Source organism: Giraffa tippelskirchi, chromosome 1 (assembly GCF_054371585.1).
Source record: "Giraffa tippelskirchi isolate mGirTip1 chromosome 1, T2T-mGirTip1v1.2.pri, whole genome shotgun sequence".
NCBI classification, from domain to species: domain Eukaryota; kingdom Metazoa; phylum Chordata; class Mammalia; order Artiodactyla; family Giraffidae; genus Giraffa; species Giraffa tippelskirchi.
The window spans coordinates 107786136-107807770 of record NC_137275.1 but is presented as its reverse complement, the minus strand read 5'-3'; the positions used below and the strand labels follow the sequence as shown (position 1 = coordinate 107807770).

Here is a 21635-nt window from a genome sequence, read left to right as displayed (position 1 = left end):
GGTCTCCTGAACCTGCAGCAGCGCTCCCCACCACCCCCGTTTGTCCTGCACGGCTTTCCCAGTGGCCCCTTCCCACGTCTCCTCAGGAGGGGCCTAGAAAGACCGAAGTGCTGACAGCAGACAGAAGTCATCATGAGGCCACGTGTGTGCTCCTTCAAGGTTCCTATAAAACCGGAGCCAACTCGCCAGGCCTCACACCCAGCCCTTGCTCGCCAGTAGCACCTGAATCTTTCCTACTGGGGTGCTCGGGGGCCAATAGTAATTCACTGTCCTCTGATGCTCCAGTGTTGGCTGAGATTGGTAGGAAGAGTCAACAGGTGGATGAGAGGGCCTCGTATTTTAAGTTTGACTGGAAGATGAGTCAAACTTGTGCCCATACCCTTCTGACCCTTGACCTGGATGAGGCCCCCCTCACAGAGCTTCCTGAGCAGCCCAGGGAGGCCAGGGCGGGCCTTGCAGAGGAAGCCCAGCTTTTGAAGGACAGCTCTGAACGCTCAGCAGGAGCCCGGGGGCCACAATACACAATCCTGGATCCTTCTCCTGCCCAGTGAGGGGGAGTGAGGGGACCCTGCCCTGCAGACAGCAGGAGCCTGTCCCGCCTCCAGTCTTGTCAGGGGACCCAGGACAGGAGGCTGCCCCCTCTTTCTCCTCATCCAGCTAGCTGTCCCTGATGAGTCCCCCTGTGTCTGTACCCAGGTGCCCGGATGGGAAGGTCATGGTCATGGACTGAACGCCCTGGAGCAACATCAAGTGTGTGGACCAAGAATCAAGTACCCTGGCCCATGGGGAGGTCCTGGTTCCTGGAGAGCGAGCAGCCGTGAGCCAGAGACTACCCATCACTCCCTCTCCCTCCTCATGCACTTCACTGGTGATGAAAATGGTAACTGGACTTGGAGTCATCACTGTCCTAATCCTAATCGGATGTGCTGTATGCTGGTACTTTAAAGGTGAGGTTCTAGAAGGGAAGGAGGAGCTGCTGGCTCCCTCCTCCATCTCCCCAATCCTCCTGTTCCTCCTGGCTTGTCTCTGATCTTGTTCCCCAGGAAACCCCTCCTTCTCCCACCTCACCAGGTCCTACCAAACCGTGATCACATCGGTCCCCCCAACTCAGCTGACGGTCCCCTCTTCCCCCTGGCCGAGTCTGGTGGGAGGAGGCAGGAGAAGAAGGTGGTTCAGGAGCGCTACACAGAGATTTTCCACGAGTTTCATTTTACTTCCTTTTCTCCCTTCTCTTCTCCTCCCTGAGGGTTCTCCAGACTCGGAATGTCCCGCTTGCCGTCACAGGCCCGGGGCTCTGTTCAGTGTCTGAGCCCCCAGCCTGCACCCTGTCCCTAGGGAAGGAGGTGTGGCAAGAGGGCTGTCCCCACCACTCAGCGGATGTCTCTTCTCTTCTAGGTCGCTTGAGTGAGTGTTGCCACAAGGTGAGTCTGTTTCTCCAGCATCTGGCGGCATCAGGCCCTCAGTCACTGCTTTCCCCCCACAACAAAGCCCAGGGTGGACATGGTTCCCGGTTTGTCCTCTACTGTTGTCCCTGACTCTCTCAACTGGCCTGGGGGCTCTAGGCTGAATGTAGGAGGGAGACGGGCCTGTTGAGAGCTGTCCTAAGGCCGGTTGGCAGCGCTGGCCCTGTCCTTACTGTTTGAGACACCCTCACTCTGTAACCCTGGACCCGGAGGCATGGGGGGTGTCAGGCAGGGGTGCTCAGATCCCCTTAGCATCACACCAGAGCCTGGGTGCCGTCAGCAGAGCCCAGATGTGCTGAGTCTATGCCCCCTTGGGGGGCACAGCACAGGAGTAGGTGGGAAGGCAGAACCCACTGTGTCCCCCCAGATACTGTAGGGGTTTGTGGGTTTGTGACTCCTGGGTCAGCGCCTTGCTTTCTCAAGGCCCTTTTCTGGTGCTTATGTGTCCCCCAAGAGGGTCTGGGACTCTGGACCATGCCCACAACAATACGCTGACCAATGGAGATTCACTTTCCCTTCTGGTCCCTTGGCAGGAAAAGCTGACAGAAGACAACGCCCAGTCCCAAGATGAAGCAAGCAGTCTGTCTGTTGGTGAGTGTGGGGCTCTGGCCCTTCTGCTTGCTCGGACTGTGGTAGAGACAGGGAAAGGCAATGCTGGTCAGGTCTCCTCTCCTCTGGGGAGGTGGTGATGGAGGGAGACCAGGGCATGGAGGGAAGGGAGCCCCACTCCCTGCTCTGGAGAGAGACCAGGGCATGGAGGGGAAGGGAGCCCAAGCCCTGTTCTGGTCCACTGGCAGCTCTGATGCTGTTGATCCTCTGTCTTGTTCTCACCACATCCCTGGTCTAGAACAGGGCAGCCGAAGGGTGATCACTCCTCCCATGGCTGACCCAGTGATGGAGTCAGAGCTACATAATATTTGTCTGTGTGATTGTTACACCGTTTTAAGCCATTCCTCATCATAGTAGGAATTTCACATTTATTTCAAAAGTATTATTAAGCTGAATCTACTTGAAGTAAAATTTCTTTGTCAACATATACAAGTATTTTCATTATGTATATGTGTGTGTGTAGGGCATGGCAACCCACTCCAGTATTCTTGCCTGGAGAATCCCCATGGACAGAGGAGCCAGCAGGCTACAGTCCACGGGGTCGCAAAGAATCAGATATGACTGAGTGACTAAAGATATATATATATATATATAATATATGTATACATATATATATACACACACACACACATAGAGACATCTACAGTTTTGGGTCCTATCATTTCAATAGTTTTGAGGGTTTTGAGTATTGCCTTAATTTATAAATGAATCTAGGAGGAATTGAGATCTTTCAGACGTTCTATATTTTTCTTATGAAAAGAGTTAGCATTTTAAGTTAAGAGTTTTATAATCCCTCAACTCCATGTGTGTTTTTCTTTGGTCAATTTCTCATTTCTTGTTGAGGCTGTATCTTTGTATTACAGTGTTCTGTAACCTTATGAGTTTATCCAACTCATAATTCATTATAGAATTTATTGCCTGTTATAATTTTTAACATTCATCCATCCATACATTCACATTTAGGTATTAGTGTTGAACCATTCGAGTTTGATAAGAATACAACCATATATCCAATAACGACTCTTTTGTCCACTCCCTTCAAAGATCCTGCATTGGTTTTGTTTTGCTTATGGCTGCATCTGCCAGAATTTCAGAACAATGTTTACTAGGCTCAGTTCTGTAATCTAGGATCCTCGATGAAGACCAAGGCTGCTCTCCATTGTGTTTTACAGAAACCAGCAGCCCCTGAAGGATCTCGGAGGAGAAGATGGCTGCTGGTTCCAACAGACACCACTGAAAGTGAGTGTTTTTTTCCTGGGCAGTGGATCAGGAGTGGAGGGAGGAGCGACAGAATTAGTGTCCTAATTTCTGTCCCCGTAGCTGTTAAGGCAACTCAGAGAGGGGACGGCTTGTCCCTGGACCATCAGGCCTCGAATTCCCTCCCTGCCCCCTCCTCTTTTTCCCACCCTGCACCCCTCTGTCCTCTACCAGTGGCCCCTGACACCTCCCTGTCCTTCCCTCCTCCACCATCCTCTCCCCTCCCTGGTTGCTCAGAGCCAGGTTGACCCAACCTGAGACCTCTGAGAGGTTGTGCTGTCCAGCAGGGCACCCACTGGCCCAGGGAGGCTGTGGAGCACCTGTCCATGCGTGCTCAGTGGCTTGAATCATGTCCAACTCTTTGCAACCCCATGGACTGTAGCCTGCCAGGCTGCTCAGTCCATGGGATTCTCCAGGCAAGAATACTGGAGTGGGTTACCATGCCCTCCTCTAGGTATCATTCCAACCCAGGGATCGAACCCACATCTCTTACATCTCCTGCATTAGCAAGCAGGTTCTTTACCACTGGCGCCTCTTGGGAAGCCCCGTGGAGCACCTGAATTGTGGCTAAATCTGATGAGCTGTAATATATAACTCGATATTGTAGCTCAAGGTGTTGGTAGAAAAAAGGACTGTAATATGTCTTGTTAACAGGTTTGTTGTTTTTTTTTTATATTGATTACATGTTGAGGGGCTTCCCTGGTGGCTCAGATGGTAAAGAATTTGCCTGTAATGCAAGAGAACAGAGTTCAGTCCCTGGGTTGGGAAGATCCCCTGGAGAAGGGAATGGCAACCATTACTCTTGCCTGGAGAATCTCATGGACAGAGGAGCCTGGCGGGCTACAGTCCATGAAGTCTCAAAGAGTCAGACACACAACTGAGTGACTAACACTACATGTTGCAGTGAAAAAAATTTTTAACTTACTTTTAATTGGAGGATAAGTGTTCCACAGTGTTGTGCTGGTTTCTGCTGTACAGCAACATGAATCAGCCATAGGTATACATATATCCCCTCCCTCTTGAGCCTCCTTCCAACGCCCCCATCCCACCTCCCACAGAGCACCGAATTGAGCTCTCTGTGTTATAAAGCAACTTCCCATTAGCTATCTATATTACATATTGAAATGAAAATTTTTAGAATGCTTTTAGTACCGTATTTTATGAAAACTAGTATTACTTGTTATTTTTCATGTTTTCGGTGTGGCTGTTAGAGAATATAAACTTGTGTTGGGTGCCCTCCTTATGTACTGTGGATGGTGGTGTGCACAGCATTTCACACACACAGCATTGAATCCGCAGCACAGTCCATGAGGCAGGTGGTGTTTGCTCCATTTTATGGTTAAATTCTTGCTCAGAGTCTGTCCCCATCCAGCTCTACCAGTGTCCGGCAGTGAGGCCGAGCGGGGTGTGAGGCCGGAGACCTTCCTGCCTCCAGGCCTTTGCTTTGTCCCCAGTGCAGACGTGGCAGCCAGGGGACCTCACCCTCCTGAGAAAGGCAGCTGCCCTACGCTGAGCTCTGTTCCACCACAGTGTCCCACCGTCTGTCTCCTATCATAGATGCCTTCTCCCTCTGTGACGGCAGTCTCCCCTTCCAGATGGGCCCTCATCCCCTGCTTAGGGCAGGACTCTCTGCTGACCTGGACTGCCCCCCACTGCCCTGGGTGCCAGCGAAGCCCAATGCTCCATGCTGGTGTGGCTTGTTTCTCTGCTGCTGGGAAGCAGGTCAGGGGTGCAGAGCAGCAGGTTTAGCAGCAGGGGGAGCTCCTCAGGTTCCCACCCTGAAGTCTAGGCCTGACTTGAGGGTTCTCTGCCTTTGTGAAAGCCCGTTCCAACTCTGTCTCTGTAACTTTCCCCCAACCTAGGCCTGAAGCTGTTCTTCAGTGACTTTGCAGCTATCTTTTCCTTGTGACTTCTGTGATTCGCTCCTGAGGCAGTTGGGCCTCACATGAAATGAGATCCTTGTGGCCAGAGAATAGGCCTGGGTCTCTCCAGATGCCTTGTATGAAATGCTGCCAGTAACCAAGAAGGGACAGGGGATCTCAGTCAACACCCTGCTGGATGCCTTGGAAATGCTGGGGCAAAGATTTACAAAAGAGACAATTCAAGAGCGCCTGCTGAACTTAGGAAAGTATTAACATGTTTATGAAGAAAGTGAGGCAGGCTCTGTTGTGCCCTGAGTGTTTGAGTACCTCAATCTTTCAGTTCAGGACACTTCTTTATCCTAATAGACTTCTACTTTTTATTTGTATTTGTTTGAAATTTGTCATTCATGTTAGTATGTATGCATTCAATGATGTAACTTATAATGAAAGTGTTCGTCACTGAGTCATGTCCAGCTCTTTGCGACCCCATGGACTGTAGCCCACCAGGCTCCTCTGTCCTTGGGGTTTCTCCAGGCAAGAATGCTGGAGTGGGTTGCCGTTTCCTTCTCCAGGGGATCTTCCCTACCCAGGGATGGAACCTGGGTCTCCTGCACTGTAGGCAGTGCTTGTAATATACATCATTAAAGTGCAAACATCTTGTATGTCTTTGTACTTTTATGTTTGTGCATATATTTCTATGTGTAGAAAAATGTTTTGGAAACATAATTTCTAGGTTGTTTATGTGGGCTACCTGGTTGTGTGCTGGCAATCCAAAGCAATTAGAAATACAAACGGAGGGCATTCCCTGGCTGTTCAGTGGTTAGGAGTCTGCGCTGAGAGCCCTGAGTTCAATCCCTGGTCAGGAAGTAAGATCCCACAAGCCATGAGGCAAAAGCAAACCAAGAAACAAAAACCTACAAAACAACAACAACAACAACAATAAAGGAGAGCAAGCCCCCTGCTGGGGGAATTTGACCCCGTTGGGATTGCCTGGCGGCTTCTATAGGGTCCAGGCTTTCAACATATCAACTTTATAGTTGTGTGAATATTTGTATTTTTTATAGGGAGATGTTAACAAGTGAGCAGAGGGAGGAGGAGTGGCACACCCATGCAGCACTGTGTCTGGTGTCCATGAACTGGGCTGTTATTCCCCAGGCTTCCTCCTGCTCATCTGGGAGGTTAGGGTGGGATGTGGGTTAGATATGAGTGTCATAGTTTCTGTGTCACGTCTGGTCTTATCAGTGACCTTCATTCCATCTGGGCTCAAGGAAGAAAGGACAGGGATCTGCCATGGTTTCTGGGAGGAAGAATGGACGGGCTCCTGGGTTATGTTCAGTGTTGGCTTGCTCAGCACTAGATGGGCCCCCCTTGATACTGGTGCTCTGAGCTCAGAATTGCCTTTTTGTGTTTGAATTGGCTAATTAAGGATCTCAGCCCCTCTATAAGTTTTGATCTTCTGCAGAAAAGACACAGAAATGCTGATTCTTAAATACTGTGAGAACTCACATAAAATGCCTGCTATATTAGGGTTTTGTCTTTTTTTTTTTTATTCCTGCTAAACCTTTCTCCATAGTATTCCAATCACCGCAGGATAATTTAATGGCAGAAGCAATTCTCGGGGTGGGGGGTGTTGGTCTAGTCCATCTCAAGGCTTGTACGTTGTCTTTCCTAAGGTTGATGTGGCTGGTGTGGTCAAAACTGGAATTGCCTAAAATTTAGGTACAAATGGATACAGTATGTGGAGTTCACTTGTGTTTTTAGAAGGGCCGACCCCTGTGGTCTTGGTGCTACATCCCTCTGGCCCTGATGTCCCTCCCTTTCCTGGAAGTCAGGTGTTTCCTGTCTTTGCCGTTCCTTCTGTGCAGGACACTCTGCCTTCATCTCCAGAAGGAGATAGAAATGAATTCTTGGGACTTCCCTGGTTGTCCAGTGGTTAAGACTCTGCACTCGCAATGCAAGGAGCCTGGGTTCAATCTCTGGTTGGGGAACTGAGATCCCACATACCACAACTAAGCATGTGCTCTGCAACTACTGAGCCCATGTGCTGTAGAGCCTGCACATCACAACTAGAGAAGCCTGTGTGCTGCAATGAAGAGTCTGCATGGCTAAAATAAATAAGATAAACTTATTCACTTGAAACTGACACCTATATATTACAAAAAGCATATGCATTTGTAAAACAGTTTAAAAAAATAAATGGTCAGTCAAGTGTCAGGTCACTTGTCCCTTTCTCAGAAGACTTCCTTGAGTGCCCATCTAAAGTATCAGCCTTGTCAGTATTTGTCATGTATATTCATTTGTATATGTGTTTATTGTGTGTTTTACTAATGAGAACCTTCAAGAAACGTGAAACTTGAATCCTTTGTTGCTTTCCTGTGGGTGCTTAGTTGCTCAGTCGTGTCCGACTCTGCGACCCCGTGGACTAGAGCCCACCAGACTCCTCTGTCCATGGGATTCTTCAGGCAAGAATACTGGAGTGAGTTGCGATTTGCTACTCCAGGGGATCTTCCCGATCCAGGGATCCAACCCATGTGCCCTGTGTCTCCTGCATTGCAGGCGAGTTCTTTGCCTGCTGAGCCATCCGGGAAGCATTATTGCTTTAGGCCAATGCAAATGTGACAATTTAAAGTTTTACTTGAGACTGGATGCCTGTTCAGGTTTCTCCTCAGTAATGAATTTGTGACCAAATTAAATATGCAATGTCATATACAAATTTTATAATTTTATGTAAATGTGAAATTTTATGATTTTGAACCAAATTGAATATTCAATGTTATATACAATATTTGCAATTTTCTATAAATATGCACTTTAAAGAATTTGTGGCCAAATTAAATATGCAATGTTATATAAACATTTTATAATTTTATATAAATAAGCAATTTGATGAATTTGTGACCAAATTAAATGGCAGTTACATAAAAATTTTGCAATTTAATGTAAATATGCAATTTTATAACTTTGTGACCAAATTAAATATGTAATTTTATATAAAAAGAGGTGTGTGTGTGTGTTTTTTCCCTATCCTCTGGTTCTCTAGAGCAGTTCTGAGTGAAGGGTACAAGGGTGTGTGTTCTTGCTGTGTGACCCACTCCTTCCTTCTCCCCTTTATGCCTCAGGCTCATCCTGCATGGGTGTGCCTCCTGCTCTGACTCAAGATTTCCGGGTTCCAGATTCCTGGGGGACTGGAATTCAGCCCCTCCTCCCTGCTCTTCCCCTGGGAGAGAGGCTCCAGCCTGGCTGGGCTCCTGCACAGCCTCCCCTCTGTGGTGTCTCTGAGTCCTATCTGGGCCTGCTGGGCTCCCTGGAGGTGCAGACTGGCTCTGACAAGAGCTGTTGGGAAGGGTTGGTGGGGCCCTGCTTGCTGGGGTTCTTCTGTGGCCCCTCACTTGTGAGCCTCCTGCCACTCCGGGGCCACATTCCTCTTCTGTCCCTGCTGTCCTTTCTGCATTCTCATCACAGTGGGTCTGGTGGCTCAGCCCTGCAACCTCATGGAGACCCAATTGCCTTCCCCTGGACCTTGGGGCCTTAGGGTAGATCCCCCACCCACCTAGGTTTCCTGGGGGAGCCCCGTGGTCCCACCCCTGTCCCCTTCCCCAGAGCAAAGGTGCTAGTGCAGAGCTGTACACCCCCTTGACTGCCCCCACTCCTGCCTGTGAACGATTACATATTACATCAAGATTGGGAAGAAAAGTATTTTAGATCACAAATCAGGAGAAAGAGGTGAATTTATAATTACTTTAAAATAAATTCTTGAAAAGCAGTGTTGCCTGTGTGAGACCCCTATATCAAATCATCTAAGTTGTCCTTGAATGGATAAGACTGACTGGGCCTCCATTTGTTTTCGTGTCTGTTAACGCTTTATGAGAAGCTGAGGATGTTAGGGGCAATATTACATAATCAATAGGCTTGAGCTTCCCTGGTGGCTTACAGGATAAAGACACATATGGGATGCATCTGAGCAGTTTTGCAGGATAGGTAAGAGCATGTATTAGTGGAAACTCCCCTAAAACTTAGTGTTTTAAAACTACAGCCTTATTCTTGTTGTTCAGTCACTCAGTCATGTCCGACTCTTTGTGACCCCATGGACTGAAGCATGCCAGACTTCCCTGTCCTTCATCATCTCGCAGAGTTTGCTCTAACTCATGTCCACTGAGTCGGTGATGCCATCCAACCATCTCATCCTCTGTCGACCACTTCTTTCCATGCCTTCAATCTTTCCCAGCATCAGAGTCTTTTCAAGTCAGTCGGCTCTTCCCATCAGGTGGCCAAAGTATTGGAGCTTCAGCTTCAGTATCAGTCCTTCCAATGAATATTCAGGGTTGATTTCCTTCAAGATTGACTGGTTTGATCTCCTTGCTGTCCAAGGGACTCTCATGAGACTTCTCCAACACCACGGTTAAAAAGCATCAGTTCTTCGGTGCTCAGCCTTCTTTATGGTCCTATTCTCAAAGAGCCTCTTGATGAAAGTGAAAGAGGAGAGTAAAAAAGTTGGCTTAAAACTCAACATTCAGAAAACTAAGATCATGGTCCCGTCTAAGATTTCGTCCCATCACTTCATGGGAAATAGATGAGGAAACAGTGGAAACAGTGTCAGACTTTATTTTTTTGGGCTCCAAAATCACCGCTGATGGTGACTGCAGCCATGAAATTAAAAGACGCTTACTCCTTGGAAGGAAGGTTATGACCAACCTAGATAGCATATTTAAAAGCAGAGACATTACTCTGCCAACAAAGGTCCGTCTAATCAAGGCTATGGTTTTTCCAGTGGTCATGTATGGATGTGAGAGTTGGACGGTAAAGAAAGCTGAGTGCTGAAGAATTGATGCTTTTGAACTGTGGTGTTGGAGAAGACTCTTGAGAGTCCCTTGGACTGCAAGAAGATACAACCAGTCCATCCTGAAGGAGATCAGTCCTGGTTGTTCATTGGAAGGACTGATGTTGAAGCTGAAACTCCAATACTTTGGCCACCTCATGCGAAGAGTTGGCTCATTGGAAAAGACCCTAATGCTGGGAAGGATTGGGGGCAGGAGAAAAAGGGGACGACAGAGGATGAGAGGTTGGATGGCATCACTGACTCGATGGACGTGGGTTTGGGTAAACTCCTGGAGTTGGTGATGGACAGGGAGGCCTGGCGTGCTGAGATTCATGGGGTTGCAAAGAGTCGGACACGACTGAGTGACTGAACTGAACTGAACTGAACTTCACATCCGTACATGACTACTGGAAATACTATAGCGTTGACCAGACGGATCTTTGTCAGCAAAGTGATGTCTCTGTTTTCTAATACAGTGTCTAGGTTTGTCACATCCTTTATTACATCACCATTTCTAATGGTTCAGTGTAGTTTGGTTCTCTGATAGAGTCTCACCAGATTGGGGCTGTGGTCCCTTCAAAGGACTTGTTTCCAAGCTTACACATGAGGTGGGGGCTGGATTCAGTTCTTGGGGGCAGTTGGCAGGAGGCTATCCTTTGTCCTTGTGATGTGGGCTTCTCGTTATTGTTTAGTCACCCAGTCATGTCAGACTCTTTGTAACCCCATGGACTGTAGCCTACCAGGCTCCTATGTCTGTGGAATTCTCCAGGCAAGAATACTGGAGTGGGTTGCCATGCCTTCCTCCAGGGGATCTTTCCGACTCAGGCATTGAACTGGCATCTCTTAGGTCTCCAGCAATGGCAAGCGGGTTCTTTAGCCCAATGCCACCAGGGAAGCCCGGGCCTCTCCACAGGGCTGCACAAAACATGGCAGCTTGTTTCATCAGAGCAAGTGAGCGACCTGAGGGGGGAAGTCACCATCCTTTTACCCTGATCTTGAGACATCCCACTGCTTCTGTTGATCCATATCTCAGTCTTTTGTCTGAAACTCTGACAGGTCTGAGATCCTACTTGCGAGTTAATGAGTTACCTTGCCACAGTTATTTATGTGAGTCTTCATGAGTGTGCACGTATACCTGGGTAGCATGTATATATCAGTATACAAGTGTATATGTATGTATACAAACATACATGCTAGCCAACAGTACACACACCATCCCACTGCGAGATCTCTGGATCAAGGATCAGACTGTCTCGTTGCCGAGTAAACTTATCCCTGGTTCCCCATGGGGGGAGAGAGTAGAGGCACATGTACCTGTGTGTGCAGGGGGGTTTATGCATAAATTCCAGGTTATGAAACTCAGAGCTTAAACAGATGGCTGACACATCTACTCCTGCTCTCCTCAGTAAGAAAGATCCTGTATTTTCTTCTGGAATAGAAACAAAGTCTCTTTTGAAGGAAAGAAGCCTAGAATGTGAGCACATGGCCCTGATGGGCAGGGGACAACCTCTAGTTCCTACAGGGCAGTAGCCAACCTCTCCCTTCTAAGGCGTGTCAACCATTTGCGCTTGCTGCATGCTAAGTCGCTTCAGTCATGTCTAACTCTTTGCAACCTTATGGACCTTAGCCCACCAGGCTTCTCTGTTCATGGGATTTGCCAGGCAAGAATACTGGAGTGGGCTGCCATGCTCTCTTCCAGAGATCTTCTTGACCCAGAGATCAAACCAGCATCTCTTAGGTCTCCTGCATTGACAGGCAGGGTTCTTTACCACTAGCACCACCTGGGAAGTCCTATTAACCATTCAAACAGCCTTTAAGCAAAGTTGCCCACAATCTTTACTCCAAAAACTTAAACTTTAAGCAAATCTGGAAAATGTCATGTCCATTTTATAAACTGAAAAAATAGGATGAAAGGCCAGAAATTTGTCCCCAGTAGTAAAGATAAGCAGGGTGCACACAGTCTCTCTGCCTGGATGTTAAACATTTACTCTATGGAATTTCATTAAATACATATAAACTTTTAAAGATTTTTTGACATCCCTAAATATTTTGAGCTGGACAAATAGAAAATACAAAACTCAGTCTTTGAAATAGATTTCCACAAAAAACATGAAGTGACTTTTCACCCATCCCTTTCCTGGGTCCTGAGTCATCTTTGCCTGTTTTTCTTGACTCCTCAGACTCAGGTTTTACCATGTCTCAGCACTTGACTTCTCAACTCTTCCTTTGGTTTGTCTTTTCTGTCTCCTTGGGCACACCTCATGCTCTCCCTGCTGAATCACAGCAAAAGGTCTCTTGCTTTGACAGCCGTCTCTGTCTTCCATTTATACTACAATCCCATAGGAGTCTGGAATCTTCTTGATTCAAACCACTTCCCAGGATTTCCACCCCTCCCTCCCTGGAGAGTGTCCAGACAACGTCTTATTAAGTGCTTAGCTTTCGCTCCATTCTCTGAGTTGCTGAAATCATTTCTACACTAATGACCATTTTAGTCTACCTATTAGCCTTGTTAAATAATCATGGATTATAGAGACATTTGGGCTTCCCCGGTGGCTCAGATGGTGAGGAATCTGCCTGCAATGCAGGAGACCTGGGTTCAATCCCTGGGTTGAGAAGATCCCCTGGAAAAGGGAATGGCAACCCATTCCAATATTCTTGTCTGGAGAATCCCATGGACAGAGGAGCCTGGCAAGCTACAGTTCATGGGTTGCAAAGAGTCGGACACGACTGAGTGACTAACACACATATAGACATTTATGTGCCAAAATGTTTTTGTAGTATTATTCAAATGTCAAAAACTTCAAAATAATTAAAATGTTCCCAATGGGATTCTGGTTAAGTTACTGGTGTTAGACCCATACAATATGTTAGGGAGTTATCAAAAGTAACATTGTAGCAAAATAATTAATGAAATGAAAAAATGTTTTTAAAAAAGTGTTTAAAAATGTTAAGAGGAATAAACAAGATCATTAATAATATTTACCTGTGGTGGTTTTAAGGCAGGTGCATAAATTCTTTGATCTTTTTCTTTCAAGATATATAGCTGAACATGGAGTGCAATTAGCAACTCATCTGTAATCATTAGGACGTGGCAGAGGCGGCTATACGTGACTAGGTGCTAGAACTGGGATCTCTCCTCCGGATCGAAGGGCCAGCAACAAGCCATCACAGCAAACATTTCCTCAGGACAATGCGGGAACCACCTTTTAGGGCCCGCAGCCATGTCAAAGGGGTCCATGTCCGTGTAGGGCGTTTGGCCGAGTCAAGAGCTAGCTCCCACAGCATCACTCTGAAGGCCCACAGGTCACTGGCACTGGAGAACTCATTATTAACCAGACTTCCAAGGGCTGTCCACCGAACCCGCCTATTTCCATTGTCCCCTAGGCAATGATAGTTCATGGGGAACAAGTCTCTGGAGACGGCAGTCTGTGATCTTAACTTGAAGTGTTTCCTCAGTGATACAGTTCCTAGCAGCCCCATCTTGGTGGATGACTTCCCTTCTGGCCAGATAGCTCATTCCCCAGGCAATCTGAACAGTCATGTGAACCAAGTCTTGTTGAGAAACTGCCTGTGGATTACGGGCCTCTACTAATTGGCGCTGCCGTAAAAACAATCTAAGATTCCCCCAATTCATGTAAGGCAATAGCCCCGTGGGATTTTCTCCTTCTATACACACCCTGGTGATAGGAAGAAGATTTCCATGATGAAGACCTCGTAGCTTACAACTCTCAGTGAGCATCATTGTCACCTGAATTTCAGGAGCTTGATCTTTAACTGTTTTTACAAATACTTGGTTTTCTTTATTTGGATCTTTTTCTTTTTTTCCTTTAGCCACAGACTTTATTGTTTGAATGTTTGCAACTATTATTTTATACACTTTTAATTTTTTCCAAAACTCTATGCTCCATATTGCTAGGTCACTTCACTCTCCATTTTATTCTACATTTCCATCAAGCAGTGTTTCCCCAAATCACAATCTGCCTGATTGTGTGTTGTTGTTCAGTTGCTAAGCTGTGTCTGACTCCTTGTGATGCCATCGACTGTAGGCCACCAGGCTCCTCTGTCCATGAGATTTCCCAGGCAAGAATACTGGAGTGGGTTGCCATCTCCTTCTCCATATTTGGATCTTTTTCATCTACTAAAATCCCATGGAAAATATGCTCAAAATTACCTTACTGAAGTTCATCTTTTAGAGTTCTCCTCTCCCTGGATATTGCAATATCCTTCACCTTAGCTTTGGCCTCCAAAAGAGTGACACTTCTCAGGTCATTCTTCTGTCTTCTTTGAAGACAGAACTCTGCTTGAGTGAAAATAAAAACAAAAAACCAAACCCCATTGCTATGTCAGATAAGATATCATCAACATAGTTCAGAAGCGACAATGCAAAACAATGCTTTAAACAAAACAATGCTTATTATGCAATCTGAGACAAAGTGCACTCAGGAGGGAGCCTGATCACACTCTAGAAGAAAATGCACTCGGGAGTGAGTCTGGAATCAGAAGCAGCTTTGGTATTTGTTGGACTGTGATCCTCAGCCATTTTTGCCAAAACACGCAGAATGGATGGGTCTGACGCCCTGTGTGCTAGGCTGCAGACCCAATTTCTTAACACAGGGCAGATCACCTGGGCCAACCACCCCTGTACTCAGTGGGCAGAGCTGAGTCACTCTCCTGTCCTCATGGGGCTAGCGGGAGGGACTGACTGAAGACAAACTTCAAAGGGGTGTGATGCAGAAGGGTGCCAATTTTATTGATTGCAGCCCCATCCACTTCTTCTTCCATCTTCCTGGCTTCCTCCAATTCTCCTGGATTTAACACAAATTAACCTCAACTTCGGCCCCTTACCTAGATTTCTCAAGAATTTGATCTGGCTATAAATAGGAGGAGGAAAAAAATAAATAAGTCAAAAAACCTTTTTGCTTTGCTCAAAGACTCTACACAACCATCCTGCTTTTAAAAAATCTTATTCCCTTTCATTTCCTTTTATAATAGTTGAAAATAACATGAGGTGCTTTGGCCGAAAGTCAAGCTTGCTCTAGACCTGTGACTACCCTTTAAAGCCACAATCACACAAAGGCTCTGAAGAGCTCTACCTTCTCACCCCACTGCACAAACCCCAGTTCCTAGCTAGAGACCTAGGCCAGGATGCATTTCTTGGTCAGCCTGCTCAAGATGGATGCTTATGTAACTCTTACCTTCTTCTAAGCAAAAGCAGGAAATCTAGAAATTAGTTTTCTTTAAAATAAAGCAAGGCACGTTCAGGAGGTGGTTAAAATGGCAATAATTTCATACTAATTATTTTTCTAGATCATTTGAGGTGCTGGAGAAGACTCATGAGAGTCCTTTGGAAGACAAGGATTTTGGCCAACTGATGGGACGAGCTGACTCACTGGAAAAGACCCTGATGCTGGGAAAGATTGAGGGCAAGAGGAGAAGGGAGTGACAGAGAAGGAGATGGTTGGATGGCATCACCGACTCAGTGGACATGAGTTTGAGCAGACTCTGGGAGATAGTGAAGGATAGGGAAGCCTGGCATGCTGTGGTGCATGGGGTCACAGAGTCAGACACAACTGAGTGACTGAACAACAACAAATGAGCATTAAAGTCACGTATATTGAATGCTCAGTGTATGGGACCATTGAATAAATTCACTCGGTTACTGCTGAATCACTGTGATTACTGTAAATGTAGAAACTGGCTGGAATTCCCCTTTCAAAAAAAAAAATTTGTTTTTAGGACTTCGATGTTGGGCCTGTGGTTAAGCATCCACCTGCCAATGCAGGGGACACAGGTTCCATCCTTGATTCAGGGATATCCCATATGCCATGGGGCAACTAAGCCTGTGTGCCACAACTACTGAAGCCCACATGCCCTGCAGCCCATGCTCCAAAACAAGAGAGTCCACATCAATGAGAAGCCCATGCATTGCAATTAGAGAAAGCCTGAGCATAGCAATAAGATCCAGTGCAGCCAAAAATAAATAAATAAGTGAAATTTTTTTTTTTTAAAAAAAAGATTGGTTCATGTCTAAAAAAAATTAGCATTGTTCAAGGTAATGCTTGCTTACAAACATTTGGTTTGTTGGGACAAATAATTACATTAAATTATATCATATTAAAAAGGCCTCTCTTATAAACAGGGTCAAACATTGTATATTTTAAAATAATATTTATCATGTTTTGTTAGATATATTTGCTGCAGAAGATTAAAATGATACATATATATAAAAACCTCACTGTTTTTCCATCATCTAGATATAGCACTCTCAGCGTATTAGTGCATTTAAAAATTTTTTTCTTTCTTTATTTTTGGCTGCACTGGGTCTTGGTTGCTTTGCATGGGCTTTCTCTAGTTGTGATGAGCAGGGGCTACTCTTCATTGTGATGCATGAGTGATGGTTTCTCTTGTTGCAGAGCACAGGCTCTAGGTACAAAGGCTTCAGTAGGTGCAGCACATCGGCTTGGTAGTTGTTGTTTGTGGGCTCTAGAGCACAGGCTCAGTAACTGTGAATGCAGGCTTAGCTACCCTGAGGTATGTGAAATCTTCACAGACCATAGATCAAACCTGTGTCGCCTGCAGTGGCAGGAGAATTCTTACCCACTGCACCATTAGGGAAGTCCCTATGGATTTTTTTAGACACAGATGAATGGATAGGAGGGAGGGACAGAGGTGAGAGGGAAAGAGTGAGATTGGGTGACTTGATGGTATCTGGGTCCTTGTTGCATCATGGTCACTGTAATAGTTAGCTATTGCTGCCTAGACATCTCCTGAAAATGTTGAAGCTCAAAAATACAAGCATTCATAATCTAATTGCTTTTGTGGATTGGGAATGACTTAACTGGGTGGTTCTGGTTCAGTGTCTCGTGGGTTGTGGTCAAGTAGTCATTGGACTGTAGTCAGCTGAAAGACTGACTGGGGCTGGAGGGTCTATGCCCAGATGGCTCATCACAGGGCTACTGAAGAAACCTCCATTGCTTGTTGGCTCTTGGCAGGAGGACTCAGTCATTTCCTGCAGGTGCTTGTCCAAAGGCTTGCTTGAAGATCTTCATGTCAGGGCAGCTGGCCTCCCTGGAGAGAGTGATCCAAGAGAGAGAGGAAGGAGGAAGCCACAATGCCTTTTATGACTTAGTCCTTGCAGTCATATACTGCCACTTCTGTTGTATCCTAGTCATGATAGGCAAGTTACAATTTTAGCTTATGCTCAGCTGGAACCATTTGAAGAGAGAAGGATCCCAAAATTTTAGACTTCTCAAAACCACAAAATATTTTCATCATCTCATGTATTCCTCCTGCCGTATTTTGATTATGCTTTGTATCATTAATTATCTTGCTACAACATTATGTTAATAACTCTCTGAGATTACATTCTATGGGTAAACTGTCATTTGCTCAACCGGAATTCTATAGGGATTCTTGCAATGTGCTTGATATTTTACATAACGCTTCAAGAAACATTTTTGTACATAAATGTTTTTATAATCTATGATGATTTCCTTTGGTTAATTGTTTAGACTAGTGGGATAGAGTAAAATGGTCATTGGTATGAGAAAGTTTGGTGACCCAGGGAAATGAAGCAAATACCACCTGACAAGACATTGCCTGAACATTCTCTTGGAGGCATGGGGAGGGTTTGAACTCCTGGGAAGTGACTTGACCTGGGCAGATTTCAGAGCTCCAACAGGATCATCAGAGTAAGTGAAGAAGAGGGACAACTGTCAAGAGAAAAGACTTTCCTGGAGAGCCCTAGAGCCTGTGCTCCACAACAAGAGAAGCCTGGTGGATGCCCACACGCCACAGCTAGAGAGCAGCCCCCGCTCACTGCCACTAGAGAAAGCCTGCCTGTAGCAACTAATACCCAGCATAGGCAAAATAAACAAATAAATATTTTTAAAGCTAAAAAAGAAAAAGAAAGGCTTTCTTGCAGTGATTCAGCTAGGAGAGTGTGATACTGTGCTTTATATTAAGAAATCTGTGTTTGAGCTTCATCCCAGTTTCTGGCACAGAGCTCCTTAAAACCCTAAGTGATGAATTTCCTTAGTCATGAGAGCCATGCAGGTGACTTGTAGGGACTTCTCTGGTAGTCCAGTGGTTATGATTCCACTCCTCCAATGCAGGAGGTGAGGGTTCAGTCCTCAGTCAGGGAACTAAGATCCCACATGCCATGTGGTACCACCAAAAATAAATAAATATAAGAAAACAAAGGCAGAAAAAAAAGTGACTTTTGGAAAAACTCCTAGACCACCTGAGGAGGGAAACTGGTTGCCAGGAGAGTTGGGAATTTTCAGTTCCACCCCATCTTCCCCCTCTAGGAGGGCAGGATTATAGACTGAGTTTAATCATGGATGGCCAATAGTTTAATCAATCATTCCTAAGTTATGAAGCCTCAAAAAAAAAAACAAAAAAAAAAACAGAAAAGGAAGGTTCAGAGAGCTTCTGGGCTCATGAACACCTGGAGGTGGTGGAAAAGTGGGGCGCTGGGAGAGCACAGGAAGTGCAGTGCACCTTCCCACTTATCTTGCCCAGTGCAACTCTTCCAATTTTTTCCTGAGTTACTGCCTTTTATAGTAAACTGGTCATCTGGAATTGTCTGAAGCAGAAGGCAGTCACGTAGGCCTGAGCCACTAGCCTGTGGAATCTGTCGGTATCTTTGGGTAGGGGTAGGGGTAAGTCACTCAGTCTTATCTCTTTTAAAAATTGAGTTAAAGGTAGGACACTCAGTTGATGTCAGAGAACTGCTTAATGATGTGTAAAAAACCTCACCAACATTGTAACTGAGGTCCTTATCCCTTTAGAGAAAATGAGACATGCCTATAAGTATGAGGAAGAAAGAGGTGAAGGGGCCAACAGTCCATAAGGGTGGCAAAATGATTACTTTAAATGGAAAATATTCATCATAGCAGATGCAGAAAGAACTCTTATTTGAATGTCATTATCAGAAAATACAGCTGCCAAATTCCCTCTCCCAGGGAATTTCCCATTTGAGCCAACACTCTTACAGGTGTAACTTTAGCAGTCAGAAAGAGAACCCTCATCAGGAAATTAATCTTCTAGAACCTTGTTCCTGACTTTCTCAGCCTTCAGAACTATGAGAAATAATTTGTTATTAAAGTCATCTAGTTTGTGATATTTTGTTATGATAGCCTGAGCAGGTTAATACAGTTTTATAAGCCAATGGTTCAAACTGACCTCATGCTGCTGCTGCTGCTAAGTCGCTTCAGTCGTGTCCAACTCTGTGTGACCCCATAGACGGCAGCCCACCAGGCTCCCCCATCCCTGGGATTCTCCAGGCAAGAATACTGGAGTGGGTTGCCACTGCCTTCTCCACAAACTGACCTCACAGACATGTGACTCTGTGGTCTTTACCAGGGAGGCATCTTTGTAGACAAATTACTCTAGACCATCAGACGGTAAAACCACGAGATTCTCTCTCCACCTTGATTTTATATCCTTAGGGTATGGTTTTAGAAATTAGCATTCTCTCTGGTTTTCTACCTGACATTTACATATTTGTTGGGTATGAGTCTAGAAGGGACCAACTGTGAGGTAGGGGACCTGAGACAAGGAACACATGAGCCTAATATTCTTACTGGCAGTTGCCAGCTTTCATGGGGTTGTCAAAATCCCAATTCTTTTTTACCTCATTATCTTTCTCATGCTGCGACTTCCAGTCTCATTATCATCCATCCAGGATTAGAGATTAGTGAGTCCTTGATTGAAGGCATCTTATTTTTGTGGAGGGCCCAGAGCTCCATTTTTGCTACCTTGCAGCAACTTAAATTTTTTTCTTCTAGGCTACCTTTGGGAACAACTTTGGCCACAGAGCAGATCCTTTGATTTAGAAAAGATTTTATATTTAAGAGAATTTCTATGCGTTTTCATCCTAAACAAACATCCTACTGGTACTTTTGGAAGGGTCAAATTAGGAACACAGACACGCACACACAAAGATATACATACGTGCACACACAAACACACACACAAGTAGTACAGGGCCATCCTAAAATACGCCCCTACAAAATTAAAAAGCAGAAGTCACTCAAACATTAGTGCCATTCCCTTTATACTTGGGACTTCAGAGACCCTAAAATAACGGTATGAGGCTGAAAAAGGAACAGAGCTAATTGGAAACACACTGAATTTTTTTTTTTTTTTCACCTGGATATGCTTTGGAGACCCCTATATGCTGTCTTCTTAGTTCCTCATCCAAATTTTAGTTTCCAGTTACACTAAGATTATTTATAAGGGCAAAAGAAAATCTTAGAAGTCTCCTCCACTAATACTGATGGAAGTCTCATGATAGTCACAATGAAAAAAAGAGCAGATCCAAAAAGATAAAGAGAAAGCAATCAAAGCCTACCACCACAAAAAAATTCACCAAACCACAAAGGAAGACAGTAAGAAAGGAAAAGAACCAAAGAACCACAAAACAGAAAGAAATCAACAACATGGCTGTATTAAGCCACTACTTGGATCAGTAATTATTTCAAAAGCAAATGGATTAAACTCACCAATAAAAAGACATAGAGGAAGAATGAATCAAAGAAATAAAATCAACTATTATGTTATCTCCAACGACCCACTTTAGACTTAAGCTGAAATAGAGGATGAAAGTGAAGGAATGGAAAAAATATTCTATATGAATTATAACCAAAAGAGAGGACTGACTATACTTACATCACACAAAATAGAATTTCAGTTGAAAATGGTCAAAACAGACAAAGAAGGTAATTACATAATGATGAAAGAGTCAATTTAATAGGAAGACACAACAATTATATGCTGTTTGTCCTTTGGCTTTTTGGGACTTATCAATTAACATACACCTAGCTGGGAAAGATTGAGGGCAGGAGGAGAAGGGGACGACAGAGGATGAGATGGCTGGATGGCATCACCGACTTGATGGACATGGGTTTGGGTGGACTCAGTGAGTTGGTGATGGACAGGGAGGCCTGACGTGCTGTGGTTCATGGGGTTGCAGAGTCGGACACGACTGGGCAACTGAACTGAACTGACAATCTCCCCTGTGTTCTTTTCTCCTGTTGTAAAATAAAGGATATTTATTCTAGAAAATTGGGCAATAAAAAATTTTCTTATTTTGTAAATAAGAATGCAGATTCCCTCAACTAGAGATAACATCATTAATATTTAATCTTACTAAAAAACTATTTGAACATATGTATGTATTCTGTCTCTCATTTTTACATTTTAACCTTTATTGGTTATATATTTCAGTTCAGTTCAGTTGCTCAGACGTGACCGACTCTTTGCGACCCCATGAATCGCAGCACATTATATATTTGCATATTCTTAAAAAAAAATCTCAGGACACAGGATCACACATTAAGTAATGAACTTCTGGTTTAAAGGGGTGCCTGACACGATGTCACCTCAAAAAACTGTATGGTGTTTGAGGATTAGATAGGAATGTGTTGATATTAATATTTGGATTTGAAGGATGTATTATGGAAAGTCACTTGAATTCAATATTAGTTTACAGTTCTTAAATGATATAATTAAGAAACAGTGAAATGCATGATTCTTAAGTACACTATTCAATAAATTGTAATAAATATATACATTTGTGTAACCCAAATCCTCTGTGCATGCTCAGTCACTGAGTTGTGTCCC

The 21635-nt window shown here is 44.9% G+C and overlaps 1 long non-coding RNA gene and 2 pseudogenes across 3 annotated transcripts in view; 1 reads left to right on the top strand and 2 right to left on the bottom strand.

The window, feature by feature from the left end:
• Positions 1 to 21635, top strand: part of LOC145506459 (liprin-alpha-1-like) — a 73921-nt pseudogene that overhangs the window by 30579 nt on the left and 21707 nt on the right. The window lies entirely within an intron of this gene.
• Positions 6721 to 15071, bottom strand: LOC145506979 (uncharacterized). Its single transcript, XR_014054484.1, has 2 exons — positions 14179 to 15071; positions 6721 to 9650 (listed from the first exon to the last, which is right to left on the bottom strand). It is a non-coding gene; the product is annotated as an uncharacterized LOC145506979 (long non-coding RNA).
• Positions 12929 to 14144, bottom strand: LOC145506483 (tyrosine-protein kinase RYK pseudogene; annotated as a pseudogene). The gene has a single exon (XR_014053965.1). The product of XR_014053965.1 is annotated as a tyrosine-protein kinase RYK pseudogene (transcript).